At 39.8% G+C, this 16,553-nt stretch overlaps 1 pseudogene; it reads right to left on the reverse strand.

Annotated features, from left to right (window-relative positions):
• Positions 1 to 16,553, reverse strand: part of LOC116074198 — a 31,753-nt pseudogene that overhangs the window by 4,238 nt on the left and 10,962 nt on the right.

Genomic DNA, 16,553 nt, shown 5'->3' on the forward strand with positions numbered 1-16,553 from the left:
CTAAAACAAAAGGGGGAGATGTAGGGAGCCGGCATTCGCCATGACAAGATGGCGCCTACTTCCGCTGTCGAGTAAACAACTATTTGCACATGTGTGTAGAGAACTGTTTGCGCATGTGCGTAGAGTGAAAAGACGCCATGTCACGGCCCATTCTGGGGCATCATGTAGGGTAATGAGCGAACAGCCAATCATGGGCAGACACGCCACACTGTGGTGTATATAGGCAGTGCGGATTTTGGGCTCGACCTCTTTTCCCTCTGGGAGAGGGCAGTAAACGTCGTTGCTGCAGAAGGAATCTAGTGTGTCCACGTGTCTTCTTCCCCGAGACGACTGCGCGGGCTACATTCAGATCATCCAGTTGTTTCAACAGCTCCCCCATCTCCTTGCTGCACAGGTCTGGAGCCTTAATCTTGGCTATTGCTACATTTGTTGTTCACGGCTGAGGCCACCTAGTTCGAGACAAAGAGGAAAGTGTGGGCTATAGTGAACATTATTATTTAAAATAAAACTTTGCTAGATATTTTAAAAGCCCAAAATAAAGTCACTTTGTCTTTATTAAATTTTGTAGTTCAAAAAGATTTTTTGCAAAACTTAATGAACTCAAATCTAAGACATCCAATGAACCTATGAAAACCTAAAGAAACCCGTGGGAGTCATCTCAAAATAAAACTTAGACATAAGTATTGCACACATGACCCAAGAATTTATACCTGACGTACAGTATTTGTGTGTGTGTGTGTGTGTGTGTGTTGTGCTTCTTCCATGTTCAGGTCGTTTCTAACCTGATTTGCTCATCTAGTAATTAGTGAATCTTTATGACTGAATCTTTCCATGGGAAGTTAATTACCCCTCTCTAACCACCAAAATGTATGTTGAAAATGAATTTACAATTATTAATCAAGAACAGCCCTTCCCTATGGGCCTTTCAGATTTAAAAATCCAATTAGCTTTAATGGTCTTTCTTTTAGAGATTAACTGCCTTTTATGTTATAAAACATTACTTAGAATTCAAACCATTTATAGCTTCAAAAAAACTTTGAACACATCAGCAAAGTTTTGTTTCTTTTACAAATATTATTCATTTCCCTTCTCTTCCACTATGTCATTTATTTAACTATTGTTCATGTGTGTCTTGTGAGTACAAATTAATATTTTCTCATGCCTCTAAGAATTTTTACAATGAAAAAATTTCAATAATTTAAAACATCTATGCTTCTTACTTTTATAAGAAAAATGTTTCAGTTTCAACCAGGGGATTCTATATTTTTATTTTTAGTTGTGTGTCTGTGTCAGTAGTTGTCTGTCTCTGTGTGTCTGTGTTGTGTATGTACATAAGTAAAGGTTTCCTCAGAGACCAGAGAGATTGGATATCCTGGAGATGGAGATACAATGGTTGTGAGCTATGTAGTGTGAATGCTGGGCACCAAAATCAAGAGCAGTATGTACTCTTTACTATTGAGATATCTCTTTATCTCTCCCCTCCAGGCAAGACTTTTCTATAATGGAATATCCATCATGAATGTGCAGTGTCAGTACATTTTCCTGAAATTAAAAATAAAATAATTAGGAGCTGGGGAGATAGTTCAATGTTGCACAAGCATGTAGATCTAAGTCTGTTTCCTGAACCCATGCAAAAGCTAGGCACAGACACAGGTATCTCTACCCTCACTCCTGGAGTGTGCTGAGACAGAAGGTTCCTACTAGTCATTCAAAAAATAAGGTGGGATGTGATGAGGAAAGATACCCCAAATCAACCTGTAGTCTCCAAATATGGATGAGTGGGGAAAACACTAAGTAAACAAAGCAACAAACACACAAATAAATAAATAAATAAATAAACAAGCAAATAAATAAGATAATATGAAAAGTGCCTATTAGCAAAAAGACCAAACCTAGGAGGTATTTTATTGTGGATTTCTACATTTAGGACTTGAGAGCTTAAACATCTCACAAGCACTACAAATAATTTTATTGTCCAGCAGTCTGGAACATTCTTCAGGAGAGGTTGAGAACTCTGTTCGGAAATAAGACAAGCATGGTTCCAATCTCATTTTTTCCCTGCTATATATGTAGATGCTTGAACAAGGTATTCCTTGCCCAGTTTTACTGTTGTTATTGTTTACATGTGGTATGTGTGCACAGTATAGAGAAATGATCAATGAATGTCTCTTTATCCTACTAGTCATTTTGTCTTCCAAGACAGGATCTTGCTGTGTCTGAGTTTGGCTTGAGTTTGTAGTGAGACTTCTACAGTAGCCTCCCCAGTGCTGGGATTGCAGGCATACATCACAGACTCAGCTTCTTTTCCTTGATTTTCATAGAAGCCATCTTTCTTTGCCTCTTTAGTTCCACAACTAAGCATACAAATTTAAATTTGAAAAGTGCCAAGATCTACCTTGACAGAGGGAATTAAAATGACAAAACTTGGTTGATACACACTTCTGTTTTTAATGTTTTAAACATTCCCTCTCCTAAACTCAAGTATTAATTTCTTAGCTATTAATTCATTCACTCAACAGCTTTTTTTTTAATCCTTGACATTTTTATACATGTACTTACTGAACTTTGCTCATTTTCATTTCCATTATCTTCTATGACATTGTTTGTTTTGCAAACACCATTCTTCCCAATATTCCCCCTTCCTACTTTGATTTTTTTTGTTGGAACTACTGAGTTTAGATTGTTGTTTACATGAGCCTGAGTTGGTTTACTTATTGGAAAATAGGCAACTTTTCAGTGTCTGCATCACTGAGGAAAATGACATTTCCTCTTTCAGCATACATTAACTGTCCGCTGTCCCTCAGTAAGAAGTGGTTACTCTTAAGCCCTCATCCTTAAATGATGAAACATGGATGGGCCCAATTTGTGAGGTCATGTGCCTTGGAAATTAGTCAAGAGTTTCTGTCCTGCCAGAAGATAACAACATTTTTTTGAGCTTCTGTGGAGTGTTGCATAATATTTTGCCTTACAGTGGCAAGGAAACCAAACCTATGCCCTTACGTCCAGCTCACTGAGAATGTTGTTGCTTTTGTAACTGCTGATTTTGCCTGTAATTTCTGCAACCAGTACTTCAGTTTGATACCTTTTTTGTTGTTATTTTGTTTTCCAGGCTCTTTCACGCCCTTGAGCCTCAGAAATTTCCTAAGCATTTGGTCTATTTTCTTGATTATTTCAAGTTTGCTCCTTGGCCTACAGCTCTCATGATCAAAAAGGAGTCCTATATGTAATGGTAAGTGAAGAAGGAAGCCTAGCTCACCTGCTCACTTGTGTTAGCATCAGGGCATCCAAAGCCTGTGGTGTCGAATGGGCGGGTCTCACAGACCTGTTGACAGGGCAACAGCTACCATATTCCCAGAATCCACTGGGCTCACCCCCCACCTTTACCTGTGGCCACTACATCAGAACCCATATATATATGGGGAACATTCCTCCATCTCTCTCTCTCTCCTCCTCCTCCTCCTCTCTTTCTGCTACTGCCCCCTCTCTACCTCTCATTTAAACCTCTTACACGTGGAACTCTTTGGGCCTAGTGTGGTATGTTCTGACTCGACCCACTGTTCTAACACATCAACTTATGAACAAAGAAGTCAAATATGAGTGAGACTTGAGCAGTCTCCAGAAATATGGAATTTATTGAATCATTGATTTTGATAAACTGCAAAATAAAAGAAGTTACAAATTTTTGTTTGCACACAGTTCAAATTCTTTCTTAATAACCCCCTACTCTAATACTTGTATTGAGCATTATATAAAATGTTTTACTGACATACTAATTTAGTGAACAGAGTACTAGTTTAATACTTTTCACTTGATAAATTGAGCAAATATTATTTCTCTATGTTTCTTTATTGTACTTTCTCAACCAGAAGATGCAAACTTGAAAAACTATGCAGAGGACACATTATTGATATTTGAAAATATAAACTGAATGGGATATTTAGTCATGAAAAATTCCAGTCATATATGATGATCTATTTCCTGGATAATTTAAAAGCCCTCCTTGATCCTGCCCATGCAGCATTAGAGGAATAAAAGAAAACTAAAACTTACATAAATTCCATGTTGTCAGGAATACTAATGAGATTTATATAACATGAAATCAGAGCTTTAGTGAGAGGAGGGTCTAAAAGCATTTCTATAGAGGTGATAAGTGAATAGCTGTTGTAACCTCGCCTTTCTTATCCCTGCTCTGGTTAGCCAAACTTGTAACAATTTTATTTCCCATTAGGGATGTGACACTTAAATATGACTGCAATTTCTATGTGTCTTATGGCTCCAGCAGCCCCAACTGCTAGTTCCTCAAATGGATATGGGACTACATGAGCCCAACCCCATCCATGTTGGGATTTAAACTGGCTTCCTCTTGTACAGGGCTTGTGCATGCAGTCTCTGCTATTAGTTCATGTGCACTATGGGTTCCCAAGCCAGAATGAGGGATGGTACAGCACTGCTGATACCCCCAGATAGCTCTCAGAAAGCAAAGCAGGAGAGGGGACCCTCCCTAACCAATCAGGCTTGAACCTATTCAACTCCATAGAAACAAAGGCCAGATAGGCTTCTGTTTCCCTACCAGAGAACTGGCTTCTCAGAAATCATGTGACCAGCCATCTGCTAATCTAGTTGATATGCTTGAAAGGTCCCTGCCCTCACTGCAGCACCTCCTCCTTTGTTCCTTTTCCTACCCTCCCCACTGACTCAAGCGATAAAGTCTAGCCCCCTATTTCAATAAGTGAGCTGTCCTCCAATAGTCTCCAAGTGTTTATACCCACCATACTCACTGCCCCTCAGGACCCTGCTCCCCAGCTCTTCTGCTCCTTGAGACTGCTGGTATACAATGGCTGATAAAGGTTAGGGACCCACAGTATGCAACTGTGCTATCATATACAGTAAATACTATTTACCTATACACATTAACTCCCTCCTGATCTATAGTCTTTCTTCCCCTTCTTTTATGATGAACTTAGAAGAGTGTTTGTGGTAGTGGGGAATGATACAGGAGCCCCATTTAGAACTGAACACCCCATAGTTTCATAATTTTTACTCCTTTTAAAATAAACATATAAAGTACTGGCCTCCTCATGACTTTTTTGTATGTCCTTTCTTTTTACATTTTTACAGATCATTTTCCTCAACGTATAAACAAGTTAGCTCTACACAGCCTATAGAAACTGCTCTGTACCTCATTTGTGTTCATGCCTTATCTCTCATCTCCCAAGCTTTTGACAATTGTTATACCAAAAATGTTTTTCTCAAGACTGCCAGCAGCCTCTTGATATTTCTGTAACCTGATCCATCAGTACTCTGAACCCAGTTTATCAGTTCTTCCTCCTTGATATGTGAGCTCCTCATTGGGCCTTAAGAAATATGTCTTTTTCTGACGTTCCACTGTTCTCACCCATGTGAATCTCTTCATGTTCCTTCCTTCTTTCTTGAATCCCAATGTTTGTAAAACCATGGGACCACCTCTTATTGCCTTCTCCATTAATACTGTGGGTGATCTCCAAATTTCAAGATAATTGGTACCTCTTTGCTGGTTTCTAAATCTGCACTTCACTTCATGTTCTTATAATAAAATTCCTATACACTTTTTTCTACTGTCCTACTAGACAATAGACATCTAAATATCTGATAGATATACAAAATGTAAATGTAAAGTATTCAAAGATCAGCTCCTGCTATACTTTGTACAATTCAGGTACTCAGTCTACAATATCATAATTTTTCTAGTTCTTTGGTTAAAAAGCTGTATCATCAGCTTTTCTTGGGTATTCCATATGCTCATTAATCAAAAACACATGTAAATCTCATCTTTAAAAAATAATTAAAATCACTATGTCCTCTGTCCTCACCTTGGACACTGTCATCTCCTATTATGGATGCTGCACTAGCCTTTAAAACTGACTTGTTGCTTCCACACCTATACCCCTACAGCACAACAATGTAATGGCATGTAGATATATGCAGGCCATTTCACTGACACTTCTCAAAGTCTTCCTATGGCTCCAAATTTCAGTAGGGTCTGTGAAGTGGACTCATTCTCTTTTCTCGTTTTGACCTTTATGTTCTTCCCCTTCCCTCATTTAGCACAAGCAGTTCTCCTCAAAGGTATTGCCATAGGAATGCTTTTCTACCAGCTACCTAAGTACAGCTAAGTTTATCCATGCTCCAAATGTCAGCTCTATAATCACCTTTTTGATGATAACACATCCTTGGTTATTCTATGTAGACTTGAAGTTATCGTCTTTTCCCTATGACATCATCCCTTCATACCTATCTATCCAGAGCACTACCCATCTTCTTCCTCTTCTTCTTCTTCTTCTTCCTCTTCCTCTTCCTCTTCCTCTTCCTCTTCCTCTTCCTCTTCCTCTTCCTCTTCCTCTTCCTCTTCCTCTTCTTCTTCTTCTTCTTCTTCTTCTTCTTCTTCTTCTTCTTCTTCTTCTTCTTTTGAGACAGGGTTTCTCTACGTAGCCCTGGCTGTCCTAGAACTCACTCTGTAGAACAGGCTGGCCTTGAACTCAGAAATCCGCCTGCCTTTGCCTCCCAAGTGCTAGGATTAAAGGCGTGCGCCACCACTACCCAGCTCCCATCTTCTAGTAGAATCTTTTATTCATCTCTTCCTTGGAGAATTTGGTTAAGCTAATTTCTACTTTTTTAATTGATGTGCCCTAGGCCCTTAGTACCTAGTGCATCTTGGTTTATTAGTAAATATTTGCTGAAAAACTGAATGAGGATTTAAAAGCCTGAATTTTTAATCTATAACAATATCATAGCTAATGTGAAGCTGATTTAAATATATTATAATCTGGGCATGATTGTTCATGACTGTTGGTTTGCTCAGCAAGTTAAGGCAGAAGGATGTTGAGTTTGAGACCAGCTTGAGTTGCGTAGTGATGTCAAGGCCAACAGCCCTCAGATATATAATGAGCCACTTGTCAATAATTTATAAATTTATACTTAAATTTTAAGCAAATTAATATATTTATACTATACTAGTTCATCTAGATTTCTCATTATTTCATTATATGATTTCTTTTTCAAAATATATGGTTATGGATATGTGCATATGCCCGTATGTCTTAGTCAACATTGATATGAAGAGACACCATAACAACAGCAACTTCTATAAAGGAAAGCATTTAACTAAGGGCTTACTTATAGTTGGTTTTATAGGCTTAGTCCATTGCCAACATAGCAGGGAGCATGGCAGCATGCATGGCATTGGGACAGTAGCTCAGAGCTACATCCTCATCTGCAGAAACAGAGAGATTGAGAGGGAAAGAGAGATAGATAGAGACATACGTACATACATACATACATACAGAAAGACATACAGAAAGACATACAGAAAGACAGACAGACATCTGGGCTTGGCATTAACTTCAAAACCTCAAAGTCAAAGTCCAGTGACACACTTCCTTTTTAACAAGGCCACATTTTTAATCTTTTCAAGCAGTGCCACTCCATACTGACCAAGTACTCAACTCTATGATGCTATGAAGCTTTTCTCATTCAATTAACCACATTGTGAAAACAGAAAAGGGCACGAGATGCCCTGGAACTGAGTCATATTCCCAGTCTTCTCATTATAACATTCCAGAGAAGAGAAACTGTTCCACTTAAAATTATAGTTACCACAGAGCACCTGACCAAGTACATTCTAGCCTATAAGATGCTCATGGAGTGCTTAATGATAATATTTTGGCAGCTAAAAATAAATAATGTTATGAACATAGTGGAGCGTGTGTGCTTGTGGTATGGGGGAAGCATCTTTTGGGAATATGCCCAGGAGTGGTATAGCTGGGTTTTCGGGTAGAACTATTTCTAGTTTTCTGAGGAACCGCCAGATTGATTTCCAGAGTGGATGTACCAGTTTACAGTCCTACCAGCTATGGAGGAGTGACTTCCCCATTCTTCACATCCTTGCCAGCATGTGCTGTCACTTGTGTTTTTGATCTTAGCCATTCTGATCAGTGTAAGGTAAAATCTCGGGGCCATTTTGATTTGCATTTCCCTGATGACCAAGGAAGTTAATCTTTTCTTTAGGTGCTTCTCTGCCATTTGAGATTCCTCAGTTGAGAATTCTTTGTTTAGCTCTGTACCCTATTTTTAATAGTTATTTGGCTTTCTGGAGTCTAGTTTCTTGAGTTCTTTGTATATTTTAGATATTAGCCCTCTATTGGATGTAGAGTTAATGAAAATCTTTTCCCAATCTGTAGGTTGCCATTTTGTCCTATTGACAGTGTCCTTTGACTTACAGAAGCTTTTCAGTTTCATGAGGTCCCATTTATCAATTGTTGTTCTTAGGGCCTAAGCAGCCTTATTTGTAATAGATAGAAGCTGGAAATAACCCAAATGTTCTTAAATCTAAGAATGGATGAAGAAAATGTGGTTCATTTACACAATAGAATACTACTCAGTTATTAAAATCATGAATTTTGCAGGCAAATAGATGGAACGAGAAATATCATCCTGAGTAAGGTAACCCAGAACCAAAGGACATGCATGGTATATCCTCACTGCTAAATGGATAGTAGCCAAAAATTACAGAATACTCAGTATACAAACCACAGTCCATAAGAAGTTTAACAAGAAGGAAGGCCTAAGTGAGGATGCTTCAATTCCATTTAGAAGAGGAACAAAATGATCATGGGATGTAGAGAGAGGGAGGAATCTGGGTGGGAGAGGGGAGGGGAAAAGGGGGGCAGGATCAGGTATGGCAGGGAGGAAGAGGAGAGAAGTCCAGAGGGCCAGGAGAATGAGTAGAAATATCCCATTTCTAGGGGTTTGGGAGTTAGGGGGGGGACACTTTAGAAAGTCTAAGAGATCTGGGTTGTGAGAGACTCCCAGGACTCAATGGGGTGACCTTAGCTGAAATGTCCAACATTGAGGAAATAGAACCTAAAGAGCCCACCTCCAGTAGATAAACATGGTCTCAAGTGGAGGGTTGGGGTCACCCACCCCCTGTCAAAATTTCTGACCCAGAGTGGTTCCTGTCTAAAGAAATGCAGGGACAAAACTGGAGCAGAGATTGAAGGAAAGGCTGTTCAGTGACCAGCCCAACTTAGGATCCATCTCATGGGAGTATGGGTGGGGCACCAAAGCCTGACACTATTACTGATGCTATGATGCGCTTACAGACAGGAGCCTAGCATGACTGAGAGGTTCTACCAACAGCAACTGAGACAGATGTAGAGAGCTACAGCCAAGCATTAGACTGAGTTGGGAACCCTTATGCAAAAGTTAGAAGAAAGATTGAAGAAGCTGAAGGGAATGGCAACCCCATAAATAGACCAACAGTCTCAACTAAACCAGACCCTTGGAAGCTCCCAGAGACTTAGCCATCAACTAAAGAGCATACAGGGGTTGATCTTAGGCCCCAGGCACCTACTTAGCAGTGGACTGCCTTGTGTGGCCTCAGTAGGGAAGGATGTGCCTAATCCTGTTGACACTTGATGCCCCAGGGGAGAGAAAAGCAGGAGGCCAGGAACACCCTCACAGAGGCAAAGGGGTGGGGGAATGTGATGAAGAATTGTAGGAAGGGGGACTGGGAATGGGGGCAATGTCTGGAATGTAAATAAAATCATTAATTAAGAAAAAGAAATAATCTTTTGTTGTATATTTTGATAAAGTAATTTTTACAATTCACTTTTGACAATAGAATCTGAATATACATATAATGTTCTCAAAGTTAAATCTGCTCAGTCAAGCTGACTATAATGCTTGCCAAGTTAAATCTACTTAAATTCAAGCATTCTCATTTAGCTTTTCCCTGAGCATCTCATCCCTTGACAATTAAATGCATTCATTAGATGCAACACAGCCCTACTGTCTCATAGCTTAATGGATTTTTGTTTGATTATAGTATTGATTTATTTTAAAAACAAATATTAGTAGCCTGCTTGTTGAAATGTATTTTTATTAAAGGAACCACAGTTTAGTCATTTTCCCCTCTTTGCAAAGTCATGGTTTCTTTAACCACATTAGAAATCCAAAGCAAAAGCCGGGCGTGGTGGCGCACGCCTTTAATCCCAGCACTTGGGAGGCAGAGGCAGGTGGATTTCTGAGTTCGAGGCCAGCCTGGTCTACAGGGTGAGCTCCAGGACAGCCAGGGCTATACAGAGAAACCCTGTCTCGAAAAACCAAAAAAAAAAAAAAAAAAAAAAAAAAAAAAAAAAAAAAAAAAAAAAAAAAAAAAGAAATCCAAAGCAAAGAAGAAAACTCTTCTACTGAGACTGAGTCAAAAGAGCCATGTGTCATGCTCAAGGCAAGACGAGCCACAGATCTCTGCTCTGACATAACTCAGTGGGTGACCTCACAGCAGAAGTGAGGAAAAAAGACTGGACAGGGATACCCATCTACAAATAATTTGAATCTTCAATTGTGATGTTCTAAAAGGCTTCCAGAGGAAAATGGTATTTATTGGAAAGTCCAGCATGACCAGGAGGTCATCAGAAGACATGCTCTCAAGAAACTGCACATTTTGAGACTGTCACATAAGACATATTAAAAGTAGAGTCTCAAACAGGTATTTTGAGCTTTTAAAGTTGCATAGATTGGAGGAAGCAGTAGCAGCTTGGCTGACCTCCTGGCAGCACTGATAGTGAACGCAGATGAATGGTCACGGATTGAGGCAGGTTTCAAGAGTCATCTTATCAAGCTCAAAGGAACCTTGTGTAGAAAAGGGAGACCACTAAAAAGCTTAAAATATGAGCTTATACTTTGGGCAAGACCACCTCTGCCTCTGAGCCGCCTGAGTAATATGAAATGGAAATGACGCTATTAACAATGATTCCAAATAAACAGGGCTAGTATTACTGACTCGGACAGGGAGGTAGCTACTGCTGCCTAAGGTGTTTGTCGGAGCCACACACTCCAATACAACATGAGGCAGAATCATAGTTTTATGTTCAGTTAGAGATTGACCTTCAAAGTCCTATCTATGTAGATGCTATCTACATTTTTCTAAGCTTACAATTGTGGGAAACCTCTGCTAATTAAGGACAAACTCTACCATTGACCGAATAAGCTCTGGGCTCAGACTTCTTTCATTAGCAGAGCTTCTCCTTGTCTGACATTGTCTGGGGAACTCAAAACGCCCATATAAGCTTCTACCTGGGGAATGTTTAGTAGCTTCAGTTAGATTACAGGATCAACTTCCTTTCTCCTCATAAGAACCAATTCAGCTAGCACCTAAGATTCCTGAAAGGCTTCCCCATGCTAATGAGGCATTTCAGTACTCTAAGCCTTCCACCAATGACCTTTGCCCATCCTGGATGTGCCTAGCCACAGTCCCCCAAAACTTTATAAGCCTTGAATGGTCATCCCCAAGTAAAGTTCATCTGAATCCCGGTGGCTGGTCCCAGTGTGATCATTCACTGTACCTACTCACAGGTCTTCCAAACCACATTTGTATTTGCTTCTCCCTACCCGCTCTATTCATAGCTTTACTCCCATTACCCTCATAGATCATATCAGCTGATGATCCCCAAGGGCAAGGAGAGCCACATACAATAAACACACAGAAGCTGGATAGATATATACTTTGTCTGAGGACACACAACTGTGAAAGAAATGGAAGCTGGAATACCACCTGTAAAAATTTTCATACCATTTCACTGCCTCATAAAAACACTCAGTTACAGGAAGCCCATATGTAGAAAGCAGTAGTTTTGAAGCTTATTTGATCAATATATTTTATTTTATTCCTGGAAGATATACCACTTAGTCTTTGTTTAACATTATCAGGTTATTATTCATGGGAATTATTGAAATGTGAGCCCTCTTTCATTAACTACACTGCCTTCAAGTTTATGAAAGATTGAATTACATTATTTATCAAGTCTAATGGGAAAGAGTGGAGGGAGGGGGGAGGGAAGTGTATTGTGTGAGAAGAATTTACTTTCAAAAAACAAAGAGTATCTTAGCAGAATATAAATTAAACATGCTTGTGCTATTATAATAAAAACAAACAGCCAGCATAGTTTTACCAGATTTGAATTTTTCTTTGCTTTTCTGTTATTTGGGGAAGTAGGTTAACTTTTATTTCCTCATATCTTAGTCAAGAAACCATGAATCAGAGAAACCCTCAAGGTGTTCTGATTTGTTCAGGTGTTTGGAAAACCATTTTGAGAAAATAAAACTATAAGAATCTTATTTATTACATGGCAATAAAATGTAAAATATATTTGGAAAGAAAAATGGTAGTAATTATTTAAAATGTTGCTATTAGAATAATGTAATATGTAAAGGTTATTTTGTTTTTAACAAATGTGTTGTATCTAAATTGAAAGCTACTTCAGAGTTTATAGAGGATATCCAATAACTTGATCTCAACTATCCATGCTTGTATGGGAAAGAACAATCATTAGGCAATAAAAACATAATAATGCTGTAGATATTAGCCTTATAGATACAGACATTTGTCTAAGAAAAATATCAATAGCTTGCATTCACTGCACTTTCCCTTATGTATCATTTGAACACTTATTACATTTAAATTTTTTTGTGTTGTGTATGTATGTCTGTGGGTGTTGGTGTGTGCATATCACAGGGCTGGTGTGAAGTTCACAGGACAACCTGTGGGTGTTAGCTTTCTCCATTCTACATGTGGTTCCTTGTTGGTGCATAGCCTGTTGCTGCCATGTTTTCAAATGTTAAATTATGTACCACAAGATCTGGTTCCCCAAAGCATAAGAATTCCCCCATATACTAGGTTATATTGTGTTCACTTTGCTCCCTGATTTGAAAGTATCATTTAATTTAAAAAGACTATTGTCATTTACTGGGGAAAATAGAGAAAAGTAGAGCTTCAGTTACCAAGCTGAGGGTCATAAATTAGGAGCACTTAGAGAAAGAGGAAGGATAGTGAAGGAGGAGGAAGACTGAGAGAACAGAAGGTCTCCATTAGACATGATGGTCTAAGGACACATGACCAAATGAAATGGACCCTGAAGATAGGCTGGTGGATCAGAAATAACCCACAAAGACTCAGACAGCAAGTATCTGGAGAGCACATGTGGCAAAGTAGCCAGTCTAGCCAATAGAAATATCGATTAGGGGTAATCTCCCAGTGCAAAGCTAAGCAAATAAATGATTGTTTGAGTCTCATTTATTTGCAAGAAGTTGGGGATAGGATTAATTATACTCATTCTTAATTCTTGAGACTGGAACTCAGTCACCGTGTTTGGCAGTAAGTGCCTCTCTCTACCAAGTCATCTTGGACATCCTTGTGTATCATTTCTCAATGTCACAGCAAATATATAAAGTCTTCATAGATAGGCAAAGGTTGCTCTCAACATTCAGTAGTGGTGGATGTTAGACATCTCCAATCACTTGCTTACTAAAGGATAGAATTGAATCAGAAACCTTATTTTATCTACTGACTTTTGGAAAATGGTCATTAATGCAATACCTGGTCAAGGTGGTCACAAAATACGTTTCGACTCAAGAAGGAGAAATGGATTTCTTTTAACACATGAGTGTCAAAGTCATATTAAAGAAGAAAGTTGGGGAGATAGAAGTGATTCTGCAGATTATCTTCGCAACATGTGATCTAGAACTCAGATCTCTCTGCACCTATATTTAAATTTGCTATGTAGCTAAGGATGAAATTTGGGCACCGGATTCCCCTGCCTCCATCCTCAGATGATGGAGATGATGAGATCACAGGTCAGATTACATGAATAAATCATCATCATGGTCAGCTCATTGAGAACTATGAATGGAACCCAGGTCTTCTTGTATGCTAAAGAAGCACTCTTCCAATTGAGCTACACCCTAGCTCCTGTGTATTTGATTTTAAACATAGCGAACAATGCTTAAAATATATTCATCTGACTAAACTTCCAAATCATTCATGATTATAGAATGTCTGCAATTCTTGTCAAAGCTGATTACATTATCAAACATTAAAAACCTCCTTTTTACATAATCTCTACTGTAACTATTTGTGTTGGTATGATCCTGGGAACTGTCTGTAAACTATGTGTGACTACCAACCAGATCTTTTTCTCCACCGGTTTTTCCTTCACCACTTTTCACAGAAACTCCTCTTGAGATGTCCCTTAAGACAGTGAACATTTGTCAATGAATTTCTACTGATCTGTCCAATTTCCTTCCAATCTTGCTATTCTTGTGCAAAGCAATCTTACTCCTTTTGCTGCTGTACAGATCTGTGCCTTCCCATTCATCACACAGCATCACAACTTGAAAATGGCTCTTCTGTTTTAGCAAAAATGCAGAGATCACTAGATGAATAAAATCCTTGATACAAGGTGCAAGCAGGAGATGAAGAACCTGATGATGAGAAAGCAAAATTGTCACTGTCCTTCAAAGAGTTAGAACACATACAGGAGAGGGTGGTGTAGAAAAGCACAGCAGGATACCCAAATACTTCCAGAAGAAAGCTGGTCTCCCAGGAGTGCAGACAGGCCTATGAGCCCAGGTAAGACCACCACTTCTGCTCAGAGGGTCCTGCCCAGAGCCCAGGGGACACAGGAACCAAGAAACATCCAGGGACAGGATCCTTCGCATTTCCTTCTGCACCCCGGAGCTGACCCTATGCCACAGCTCTTCATATCCAAGTTTCTCCCAGATAGAACTTGTCTCCTAGTACTGACACACAGGCTTGCAGTAGAGACAAGCCACAGTCAGAGACACCAAGACCAGCTAACACCAGAGATAACCATATGACAAGGGGCAAGGGCAAGACCATAAGCAACAAAAACCAAGGTTACTTGGCATCATCAGAACCCAGTTCTACCACCACAGTAAGCCCTTGGATACTCCAACACACCAGAAAAGTAAAACTCTGATCTAAAATCACATCTCATGATGATGATAGAGGACTTTAAGCAGGACATAAGTAACTCCCTTAAAGAAATACAGGAGAACACAGGTAAATAGGTAAAAGTCCATAAAGAGGAAACACACAAATCCTTTAAAGAATTACAGGAAAACACAACCAAACAGGTGAAGGAACTGAACAAAACCATCCAGGATCTAAAAATGGAAATAGAAACAAAGAAATCACAAAGGGAGACAACCCTGGAGATGGAAAACCTAGGAAAGAGATCAGTAGTCGTAGATACAACATCACCAACAGAATGCAAGAGATAGAAGAGAGAATCTCAGGTGTAGAATATATCAAAGAAAACATTGATGTAACAGTCAAAGAAAATGGAAAATGCAAAAAGCTCCTAACCCAAAACATCCAGGAAATTCAGGACACAATGAGAAGGCAAAACCTAGAATAATAGATATAGAAGAGAGTGAGGATTCCCAACATAAAGGGCCAGTAAATATTTTCAACAAAATTATCGAAGAAAACCTCCCTAACCTAAAGAAAGAGATGCCCATAGACACACAAGAATCCTATAGAACTCCAAATAAATTGGAACAGAAAAGAAATTCCTCCCATCACATAATAGTCAAAACACCAAATGCATACAAAAGAAGAAAGAATATTAAAAGCAGTGAGGGAAAAAGGTCAAGTAACACATAAAAGCAGACCTATCAGAATTACACCAGCCTTTTCACCAGACACTATAAAAGCCAGAAGAAGATCCTGGGTAGATGTCATACAGTGTAGGGAGCCGGCATTCGCCATGTCAAGATGGCGCCTACTTCCGCTGTCAAATAAACAACTGTTTGTGCATGTGCATAGAGAACTGTTTGCGCATGTGCGTAGAGTGAAAAGACGCCATGTCACGGCCCATTCTGGGGCGTCACATAGGGTAATGAGCGAACAGCCAATCATGGGCAGACACGACGCACTATGGTGTATATAAGCAGTGCAGATTACTGGCTCGGTCTCTTTTTCCCTCTGAGAGAGGGCAGTAAATGTGGCTGCAGAAGGAACCTAGTGTGTCCGCGTGTCTTCTTCCGGCAAGATGACTGCGCGGGCTACAGCTGGTGCCGAAAACCCGGGACGCCAGGAGAGCCTTACAACAGCTGGTAGGTTTCAGAACTGCAGGACAAGGTGAGCTCTGAGAGGCATGCTGCTTGATTTTAATTCCTCCGACCCTTTCTCAGGGTTAGAGAGCGCGGCTAAAGCCATGGTAATTGTGCTAATGGTGCTTGTTACGATGTCCATTTGGCATTTGATACAAGATAGCATGTCAGAAACAGAGGGGACAGTAGAAACTAGCCAGAATAAAAGGGAGAGAAAGGATAGGAGAGTGGAGGCTAGCCAGGAGAAAAGGGAGAGAAAGAAGAGAAAAAGGGATATACCTAAGAGTATAGGCCCTTCTGCTGGACCCGTGGAAGTGAGAGATAAGGGAAAGGACACCCTGGGAGAGAAAAGTAGAGAAAGGGATGGAGCTTCGAGACGGAAGCCCCTCGAGCCTGATAGCTCTGAGGAATTGAGCCCCTCCAAAGAGGAGGACTTGGAGGGAGAAGCGGCTCGCTATAAGGAAGAGAGGTATCATCCAGATGAGCATTCACCGCCTCTCCAGAATCTAAAGCGAAAGGGAGATCAGAGCCGCAGAACGCTTCATGCTGACCTGCCTACTCTTCCAAGTGCACCCCCGCTATACACTGATAGACACTGTTCA

The sequence above is a fragment of the Mastomys coucha genome, unplaced genomic scaffold, assembly GCF_008632895.1.
Source record: "Mastomys coucha isolate ucsf_1 unplaced genomic scaffold, UCSF_Mcou_1 pScaffold24, whole genome shotgun sequence".
NCBI lineage: Eukaryota > Metazoa > Chordata > Mammalia > Rodentia > Muridae > Mastomys > Mastomys coucha.